Source organism: Xenopus laevis, chromosome 1S (genome assembly GCF_017654675.1).
Source record: "Xenopus laevis strain J_2021 chromosome 1S, Xenopus_laevis_v10.1, whole genome shotgun sequence".
Taxonomy (NCBI): Eukaryota; Metazoa; Chordata; class Amphibia; order Anura; family Pipidae; genus Xenopus; species Xenopus laevis.
Genome location: NC_054372.1, coordinates 109,803,074 through 109,814,126, shown reverse-complemented (window position 1 = coordinate 109,814,126; position 11,053 = coordinate 109,803,074). Strand labels below are relative to the sequence as shown.

The following is an 11,053-nucleotide window of genomic DNA, read 5'->3' as shown; positions in this document are numbered from 1 at the left end:
TACTTTAATGGTTATTGTTTAAAAAAAGTTTTCAAAAATCATGTTTTTGCCGCTTACATTTTCAGTTGATTAATGATTACATTGTGCATAGTTCGATTATATTTTATTGTCGTTTGTTAATGGATTGATGATTGTCGTATTAATCTACGTATAAATTTCTTTTTTCAAAATTTGTGGCGTATGTTGATCGTGTGTTGTAAAATTGATTGTCGTATTGTGTCGTTTGATGTCGTGCAATTGTCGTTCGTGATTGGTTGTCTCGTTTGTCGTATTGATCAGGGTAATGGTCGTTTGATGTCGTGCAATTGTCGTTCGTGATTGTTTGATTGTCGTATGTGCCGTGCATTTGTCGTTTGCAATTGATTATCGTTTGATGTCGTGTAATTGTCGTTTGTGTAATTGACGTTTGTAATGGATTTTCGCTTTATGTCGTGCAATAGTCGGTTGTGACTGGTTGTCCTTGTATTGGTCAGTGCATTTGTCGTTTGTAATTTCGTTTTGTGTCGTTTGATGTTCTGTTTTTCGTTTGTGGTATTGGTGTCATGCATTTTTTGTATTATGACGGTGATTGTCATATTGTGATGTCAAATTTCGATGTGTGCAATTATCTGTACATTTGCTAAAAAGGCTCAAGTTTTGCAATGTCCTACTAAAACTAATCTAATACAAACACAGCACTTTTTAGTACCACCCCACCAGAATCAAATTTAAAAAACTAAGTAATTATCATATTTTGGTGTTACTTTGGTGTCCTTTAAGTTTACATTTAAGCACTTTTTATAGTAATACTAATCTAGAGTGTTTTTTATTTTAAACTGACTTTTAGTTGCACCTTAACTTTAGTTTTTTATTTTTTATTTTTATGTTTTTTTTTTTTTGTCTTACAAATGCACACATAATCTGCTTTGCAGCAAAATAGACAAATGTTCTGTTTTTTTCCAATAGAATCTAAACAAACCAACCATGACAGGACAAAAACAAACAAACAGCCTTCTTCAGACAAACCATGTCAAAGTAAGAAAAAGCATTCCATTATAAACATTACATCATAAATTTTGTTTAAGCAAAATAATGTATTAGTTTTATAATATGTTCTTCCATACAGATTCTTCTTCACAAACAAAACCTGTTGCAACAAAAGGTCAACCTGCATCTGCAGACATCGAAGTTTCTCTAAGTAAGATATTTCATGCCTGTTTTAAGCCTTCTATCAAATTTCTTTAGGAAATATGTTATACATTTTGTCTAAATTGCCATACAGATTCTTCCATACAAACCATGCAAGACCCTTCATCTGGCACACCCACTTCTTCAAACTTCGAGGATCATCATAGTAAGATATTTAATGCATTTGATAACTTTGTGTGAAAATTATTAGGTGTGTAAAATGTTTTAAAATATATTTTTTATGTGATTTGACATACAGATTATTCTTCACAACCAAGCATGCCACTTCAAAAACTGCTGAACCCACATCTGACATTGGCAATTTTCAAAGTAAGATATTTTACTCGTAAGCACTGTTACAAATGTGTTAAAACACTAGTTAATTAACTTAACTAAATTAAATTTTGTATTATGTTTCTTATCCGTAAATTAGTCATAATGGAAAAAGGTTACATATAATCAAAGTCATCTTTTTAATAAAGTATTATTCAAGGCAAAATAATGTTCCTAGTATGCAAACACATCTCCTGAGTAGTATAAAAATATAGCATTTTTACAATAAATTGTAGGCTTTAATATAGAAATGCTTTCTTTAAACATATGTCCTAACATTGACAACACTTTCTAAGACATCCTAGTTATATAGTGTCTATAAGAGACCATTACAGCAGTTATACAATTATATGCACACTCCAAACTACTACTTTTATTTTTAAAAAAACAAAAAGTTAATCTTGCAACTACACACATGATAAGCAATTTTTATTAAAACAAAAATGTAATGAAATCAAAAGCGAGGTCAGCCATTGCTTTTTCAAACAGAATATAGATTGCATATTATTGTCTAATGAAATCATTCTCTACTTGTAGCTATTAGAATGGAAAACCCTGAACAAAACAAGCCGGAACCTTCTATGAATGTAGTGCAGATAGATTATGGTTTATCCCCATTGGACTTTTTTAAACACAACTGCAAAAGGTGTTTTTCACAATTGCATTAGTTATAATAACTAGGGATGTAGCGAAGTGTTCATTGGCAAACTAATTTGTGCAAACATCGACTGTTTGCGACTGCCGAATGTTTGCGGAGTTTTTGGGTTGACGCTCAATTAGAATAAAAAAAAAAAAACCTTCGACCATTCAATGGTTGAAGTACTTCCCCTTTAAAAATCCTTTGACTTTTTACTTAGACAGGTAAAGATTGAATGTTTTTCCTTCAATCGAATGCCTAAATTTGTTCAAATCGTTCAATTAGAACGATTTTAGCGTTTGATCGAAGTTCGCGAACGTTCGCATTTTCGGTGGAAGTTCGCAAACGTGTTGGCGAACATATTTTCGGAGCTTTACTACATCCCTAATAATAACTAACCACAACAAAAGATTAAACATTGCGATATAGTTTAATAATCTTTATGTTGCTTTTGATACATTGTCTGTTATGTAGTGAATCTAAAATGGAATTACAATTTTCTTTTCTTTTTAGATTTTTCAGAAGAGCTTATGGAAACTTGCAACAAACTAGAACGTGATGATGCTGCATCCCAGTGCTCTATTGATTTGTTCAGTTATCCTTCAGAAGAAATTGTTGAATTGAAACAAGATGTCAAATTTATTAAGTTGTTACTTCTACGTATTGCAAAACATCTTTTCAATACTGAGGAAATATCAGATAATGAATGTGTTCAAGTTTCTAACAGTACTTAAATCTGAGATCTGTTTACGAGTATTCTAAATAATCCTTATTTGTTAATTGTATTTGATATTTTTAAAAGCATCATGATATTCTTTTAACATATCATGAGCGAGTTGATTTATAAGAGAAACCTTTTTGATATTTAAGATTTGATACATATAGCAGACTGGTGTTCTTCTGTGACTTCTACAAGAAGTTTTGTACACTGCACGATTATTGTTTCTTTAAATTTTAAGCATGGTGTTCAATAGAACATACAATCATTACAATTCAGCTCGTCCATCTGAACAAGGCATAGCAAAGGTGTCTGATGTTATTTCTAATGTTTGTACAATTCTTCCTTGCTCCAACTGACTCTGAATGAGAAGCGTCCATTTGATATAGCACACTGGTGTTCTTCAAAAGTACTTGTAGAAGTCACAGAAAACTGCACGATTAGTGTTTCTTTAAATTTTAAGCATGGTGTTCAATAGAACATACAATCATTACAATTCAGCTCGTCCATCTGAACAAGGCATAGCAAAGGTGTCTGATGTTATTTCTAATGTTTGAACAATTCTTCCTTGCTCCAACTGACTCTGAATGAGAAGCGTCCATTTGATATAGCACACTGGTGTTCTTCTGTGACTTCTACAAGAAGTTTTGTACACTGCACGATTATTGTTTCTTTAAATTTTAAGCATGGTGTTCAATAGAACATACAATCATTACAATTCAGCTCGTCCATCTGAACAAGGCATAGCAAAGGTGTCTGATGTTATTTCTAATGTTTGAACAATTCTTCCTTGCTCCAACTGACTCTGATGGGCAAATTCACTAAAGAGTGAAGTACCAGCACTAGAGTGAAATTCCGCCACTCTCAATTCATTTCTATGGGATTTTGAAAGGCGTATTTATCAATGGGTGAAGTGAAAGTTCACTCTTTGATGAATACGCCTTTAAAAATCCCATAGAAATGAATGCAGATTGCCGGAATTTCATTCTAGTGGCGGAACTTCACTACTGACTTCACTCTTTGATGAATCTGCCCCACAATGAGAAGGGTGCATTTGATACATATAGCACACTGGTGTTCTTCAAAAGTACTTGTAGAAGACACAGAACACTGCACGCTAAATCATTCATTATTTGCTTTCAAATTTTATCATGATGTACAATTGAACATACAGCAAGTGCTTCATTCTAATTAAGCACCTCAAATTAAAATCATTAAACCAACCTGGTTGATGTAAAAAGTTTTCTATGTTTAAGTAAACCATTCTAAAAAATATTGTGAATGTTATTTATAAAAGAGTAAATGATAAACAAACATTAATAATGTTAATGGTATTTTGCAAAATACAAGTTTCTTCCTTTGCAAGTTGTTTTGTGTTTCATTTTCTCCTGTTAAATAGATGTCAGTTATTTATATATAAAATTACATATATATGGTCAAATTTGACATGGTAATGTTCAGCCTTTGCCGTCAATTAGGCTGCATAAAGGTAAGATTATCTTAAAAAAATAGCACATATTCAGCTCACACCTATAAATGACTGGTCCTATAAATGCGAATACTTAAGTAAACCAAAGGTACAACAGTCGAAACATTTTGATTAATTTATCAGTTTACCACATCACAATTAGATTTGTTTTTGCTACACAGATTTATAAGGTTATATCTTAATTATTATACCCTGTCAGTTCTAAGTAACGTGTGTTAATGACAATGCATGGACAAAATCTAGACAGAATACCACACAGTAAGTTATACATTTTTAATAAAAAAAAAAAAACAAACATTACAAATACACAAGGAAAAGAGGTTCTACACAATATACAGACAAAACAAATTAACTTTTTTCAAGGGACATGTAAAAAAAAACAGAAATAGACAGGGAAAACGTTACATGTTAAGAATACAGAAATACGTAGCAGTATTATTTGTAAATATAAAAGTTACTTTATAAGTTACAATACTTTCAATAATAAACTAAAACTATATCAACACTTTTTGTGAATTTCCACCATTTCTATGTTCTCCAGTCTAGTCACCCAGTCCCTTTCTCTTCCTACCCAGACTGCTTCTTTCTCCCACCTTCTTTTACACAGCAGCTACCTCTCTTTGTCACGGTCTTGTTCACGGTCCTTTTAAACTCCCTCTTCAAACAGGCTTGAACTATTTTTCCCCAACCTTTCCTTCTGTGAACACCTGCCACTTCTGTTTCTACTGAAAAACTTGTGGGTTTTCCAGTGTGTCTGCTTCAGTCTTCCAAAACAGATTCTTACAGCCTTCTGTCCCTCTCTCACCCCCTCCTTCAATCCAGTAGCCACTTCCCTTTCCTAGTAGTATTCTTTTGCCCGGTGGCTTCTTCTTCAGCACAGTGCCTCCCTATCATTGTGTTATCACACAAGGCTGTAGCCACATTTAAGTTTTACAAAGAAGTGTAATATAACAGGAATTTTAATTTAAACAAACACAAAAAAAGATTGGCAAACGACAAGGCTGATTTACTAGTTTAAAAGACAGGAATAGACCCCTTATAAATGATGGGGCCATAGGTAAACAATGGAAAATGTGAATTCTGAGGATGTAAATTAAGGTTAATACTGTAGGTTCCATGATGCTGTAATGCATATATCTCTCGCTCACTGCTCTTCTGATTACCTAAGCAAAGATGGGTAAAATAAAAAAACACAAATTAGTAGAATTCACAGTAGGCAAGAGCTTAGTCTACATACAAGCCGGATTGAAAACAGTCTAGTGTTCAGTCCCTTCCAAGACAAGTTTGCATATTAATAGGTTAAACATGCAATCTCTTTTCTAAAATATTTTTTTAAGGAGGTGTGGGTTATAAGTATCAATAGTTTCAAAACTTGTAAACAAACATTTGTTAATATTCAAGAAAAATCTTTTGCACTTTCTAATGGCATACTCAAGACAATCTTAGAAGTCTTTCACAACACATGAAATGGTTACTACTGCATAATTTAAAACTGTAGAGAATTTCTACTCCTTGGGCCAACTAATCTCAATAACACTATTAAAGTAGTGGCTCATCATAAAGTTAAATTTTAATATGTTATAAAATATAATAATTTATGTATAATTCAAAAAAACTTTACAATTCCCCTTTATTTTATCAGTATTACAGTTATTATTCATTGCTTCAGGCTCTTTACAGCTTTCAAGTGGGGTTTACTGTCAACATATATTATTGATATTTTTAAATACTTTTACCTATTCAAGCCTCTCCTATTTGTATTTCAGTCTCAAAATCATATCAATGCATGCTTGCTAGGGGAATTTGGACTCTAGCAACTACAATTGTTAATAATTTAAAACCAATTAAAGACTGTCTCAGATTGTCCCTCTTTCTCCTCGAACTGCCTTCCCGCCAGCTTGAATGTGAAATCTCTAGTGGTATAGCACTCACTGCACTTTGTTTTCTAAAATTGCCCAAAGTTTCGTCATGAGGCAACTTTTTTTCCATGCACTTAACTTAATTGATAACATAATTGTTTTTCATCTTTTTATTAAGATTTTAAAATGCCTTTTGGCTATATTTTAGCTAGTTTTTAGATAGTCTTCAGCTGGATGTGTTCCAGTTACTAGGGTGGGTCACTGCCCATTGAGATCAGGCTTCCTGGTGGGCCACAGGCACACCAGTTCAACATGGAGCGTTGTCCAAAGCTATATTATACCGTGCAAACCTACTCCCCAGCCTTTGCCTCTCAATGACCTTGGACAACTTGAAATGCAACAATAGCTGAAGAGTCCAAGTAGTTTTCTATTCAGACCTAAGCATCTTCACTCTGAGCTTTAACTGTGGCGGTGTCATAAGCGTGGCGTACTTGTTCTTGCACAATATAGTAGATGTACTTTAATAAAAATAATAGTCTATCTTCTGATGTGGGCCAGGTGCTGAGACTATATCCCAGGCTAGCATAGTCTGGACACCCTAGTTGACATGATACTATGATATCACTTGTATTATAAGGGCTAATGTACCCCCTACTGTAAATGATAAGGATATTAGAAGTCACTGAGGGGTTGTTCTGTGACCATATAAAGGCACAAGGCTGCAGGCTGAGTTAAACAGGGAACTCTGAGTATCACTCATGTATTATAAGGGCTAATGTACCCCCTACTGTAAATGATAAGGATATTAGAAGTCACTAAGGGGTTGTTCTGTGACCATATAAAGGCACAAGGCTGCAGGCTGAGTTATACAGGGAACTCTGAGTATCACGCATGTATTATAAGGGATAATGTACCCCCTACTGTAAATGATAAGGATATTAGAAGTCACTAAGGGGTTGTTCTGTGACCATATAAAGGCACAAGGCTGCAGGCTGAGTTATACAGGGAACTCTGAGTATCACTCATGTATATAAGGGCTAATGTACCCCCTACTGTAAATGATAAGGATATTAGAAGTCACTAAGGGGTTGTTCTGTGACCATATAAAGGCACAAGGCTGCAGGCTGAGTTATACAGGGAACTCTGAGTATCACGCATGTATTATAAGGGATAATGTACCCCCTACTGTAAATGATAAGGATATTAGAAGTAACTAAGGGGTTGTTCTTTGACCATATAAAGGCACAAGGCTGCAGGCTGAGTTATACAGGGAACTCTGAGTATCACGCATGTATTACAAGGGCTAATGTACCCCCTACTGTAAATGATAAGGATATTAGAAGTCACTGAGGGGTTGTTCTGTGACCATATAAAGGCACAAGGCTGCAGGCTGAGTTATACAGGGAACTCTGAGTATCACGCATGTATTACAAGGGATAATGTACCCCCTACTGTAAATGATAAGGATATTAGAAGTCACTGAGGGGTTCTGTGACCATATAAAGACACAAGGCTGCAGGCTGAGTTATACAGGGAACTCTGAGTCTCACTCATGTATTATAAGGGATAATGTACCCCCTACTGTAAATGATAAGGATATTAGAAGTCACTAAGGGGTTGTTCTGTGACCATATAAAGGCACAAGGCTGCAGGCTGAGTTATACAGGGAACTCTGAGTATCACGCATGTATTACAAGGGATAATGTACCCCCTACTGTAAATGATAAGGATATTAGAAGTCACTGAGGGGTTCTGTGACCATATAAAGACACAAGGCTGCAGGCTGAGTTATACAGGGAACTGAGTCTCACTCATGTATTATAAGGGATAATGTACCCCCTACTGTAAATGATAAGGATATTAGAAGTCACTAAGGGGTTGTTCTGTGACCATATAAAGGCACAAGGCTGCAGGCTGAGTTATACAGGGAACTCTGAGTCTCACTCATGTATTATAAGGGATAATGTACCCCCTACTGTAAATGATAAGGATATTAGAAGTCACTGAGGGGTTGTTCTGTGACTATATAAAGGCACAAGACTGCATAATCTTTAACATATTTTACATTAATTACACAAGTTAGAAAGGCAATATGGATGGATGTGTACAGGATCATCATGTCTACACATCTGTGCTCCTTTGATTATTTTTTACCCGGCCTAGTTTTTTCTCCCATTCCAACCCTGGGTACAATCCCATTACATACTACATACATACATACATACATACATACATACTAAATCATTTAAATAAATTACCAAAATATATATAATTACCTCTTTCCAACATTTCTTTGAACACTGTGGTAATTTGACATTAGCATAAATGTTCGGCTCCAAAAAAGTTCGGAAACACGACTTTTAAACGAATATTTCTTGCACACAATTTGACCGACATTTTTATTTTGGAGGGCCTAATGTGTCGGCAAAATTGTCGGCCAAAAAAATTAGTTTACGAGTAATTCATAAATATGTCGGAAAAAGTGGCGGCTAAAAAACCACGCCCACTTTTAACGACACTAATTCAAAAGTGTCGTACATGTCGGAAAACTGGCGGGGAAATGCTCTGTGAATTTGTCGGCTGTTGCTACGACACTTTCTACGACATTTTAAAGACATTTTTTCGTTCCCGACACTTTTGTGAATTCCCCCCTTAGTGTCCACTCTCCAAGCTGCAGGATCTTCATCCCCATGGTGCCTGTGTCCCCCAATGTAGGATGAGAGAAAAGGATTTAACGGTAAGTACAAAAATCTTCCTTTCTTTCAATAAAGAATGAAAAGTGGTGGTTGAGTCGGAATTTAGGCGGATTTCGGTTTATGAATATGGAGAAAGTATTTTACTCCAGTTTAACACCAGTTTTACTCCAAAAATGGGCTCTCTCCACTTTTGTGAATTCCCCCCTATGAGTTTTAGTCTTGCAAATAACAACTATCTGAAGATGGACTTCTTTTTGTTCATCATTACAATATTTCTGTGTATTTTCTCATATACCTAGTAGATATATCATAAACATAGGCAAGCATAGCTGAGCACAACTCAGCAGGAATATTTAACAGAGTACTAACCCTTTATTTTTGCTGTGAATTACAGCTTTAATAAATAGACAGGCTAGAATTACAGAGCACAAATAGACATAAATAATATGGAAAAGTTAAAATACAAAACATTTGTATGACAGACATAGGAAACAAATATAAGGCACCACAGAAATGTATCTTTAAAAGGGGACAGTGCACACCTCTCTTGCTTTCCGCTGCTTTGTTACCAGGTATTAATCAATCAGTGACTTGAAGGGTCATAACTATTTGCTTTTGAATCTGAGCTGAATACTGAGGATCAATTACAAACTCACTGAACAGTTATGTCCCATGTGGTCCCCCTTCAAGTCACTGACTAACTTAGAGTTGAAAAGCAGGAAGTAATGTTCTGATCCAGTCACTCCAGCCTTTATACATTATATTTTTGCCTAAATCTATTAGAAACATTAATTTTTTTACTGAACAGCTCGTTTAAGAATCCAGTGCATCAGTAAACGAGTTAGAGGAGGCTTACTTTGGAGGGGTAGGGCCATAAAGGGAAAGGCTTATGGGAAGTTTATAGCACAGCTACAATCTAAAGGCAATTAAGCACACTCACAATATATTCAACTCAATATTATATCTGTTGAACATGTACTCTGCATTTTACCCACATTTATTTTTCTTATTATACAGACTTTTTATCCTCTATACTCTTCTGTATCGTTTCTTAGAATCCCAGAGGTAGCTTCTATGTTTATGATGTAGCCATAATAGTACCATTTGAATATTTAGAGACATGTACTCTATTAACTTTTTTTTTATATCCCCCACATCAGCTGTTCACAGCCTAGTGCCTGAACCAAGCACTGTATTTAGGACCAGTTCTGACCTAGGCAATGGACCTCAGCATGCCCCCTGTTGCAAAAGTGACATCATTTCTGCTGTGTAGTGAGAAAAATATGCTCCTAAATCTCCCCCCCCACACACACACCTTAACCGCCTGATTCCCCCCCATGTCTTTTTTTTCAACTTTTTGTGTGTTTACCAAAAGTGCCTATAAATAAACACAGCCCTACCTGAACCCCTAGGATTTCCCAAGGCATATGGAATTGATCCATTAAACCTCACTAAGATGGAAACCCATATTCTTCTACAAAAGCAGCTTAATCTTAGGCACGTTTCATACAAATCTTTTATTCTGCTGGATCTTTTTTATGTCCCTTATTATTGTATATTTGTATATTTATGGGATTTCATTTACTGGTGCTGTTATATAGTTTCCTTTTCAAGATGACTAAGGTCCAGGACCTGAGTCTAACCAAACCATACAACAAGGTCCAGTAGCAGAACTCCAAGGGAATGTTATAGAATCATGATATAATAGTGCCTTCTCTTCATAACCTTAAAGGAGAAGGAAAGTCTGTTTGCACTTGGGGGTGCCAAATGTTAGGCACCCCCAAGTGATTGTATTGACTTACCTGAAACCCTGGTGCTCCTATCAGCAGAAAACTGCACTGACCACCACGGAGCGATCCCATTCCGACTGCTTCTTTCTTCGTGCGGCTGCGCATATGCAGTAGAGCAAAAAGCCGAACTTTAATTAAAAAGTCAACTATTTTGTTCTACTGCGCATGCGTTTCCCCCGGGAAATTTGAAGAAAGAACAAGCCAGAAGAGGAGCTTTCACATTTCAAAAATTTTTTATCCTGACAAATTCCTGAAATGTATACGTATGCATTGGAGAATGCTACCGGCTGCGCTTCACTTTTCCCTTCCCAAAAATAGTCTGTTTGAAAAGAATATAAATGAAAATATAATGAGAAGAAATACC

General features: G+C 35.3%; 1 long non-coding RNA gene across 1 annotated transcript; it reads left to right on the top strand.

Annotated features, from left to right (window-relative positions):
- Positions 1-989: 989 nt before the first annotated feature.
- On the top strand, positions 990-1,332 carry LOC121398706. Its single transcript, XR_005964449.1, has 3 exons — positions 990-1,014; positions 1,106-1,177; positions 1,262-1,332. It is a non-coding gene; the product is annotated as an uncharacterized LOC121398706 (long non-coding RNA).
- The last annotated feature ends 9,721 nt before the right edge of the window (positions 1,333-11,053 follow it).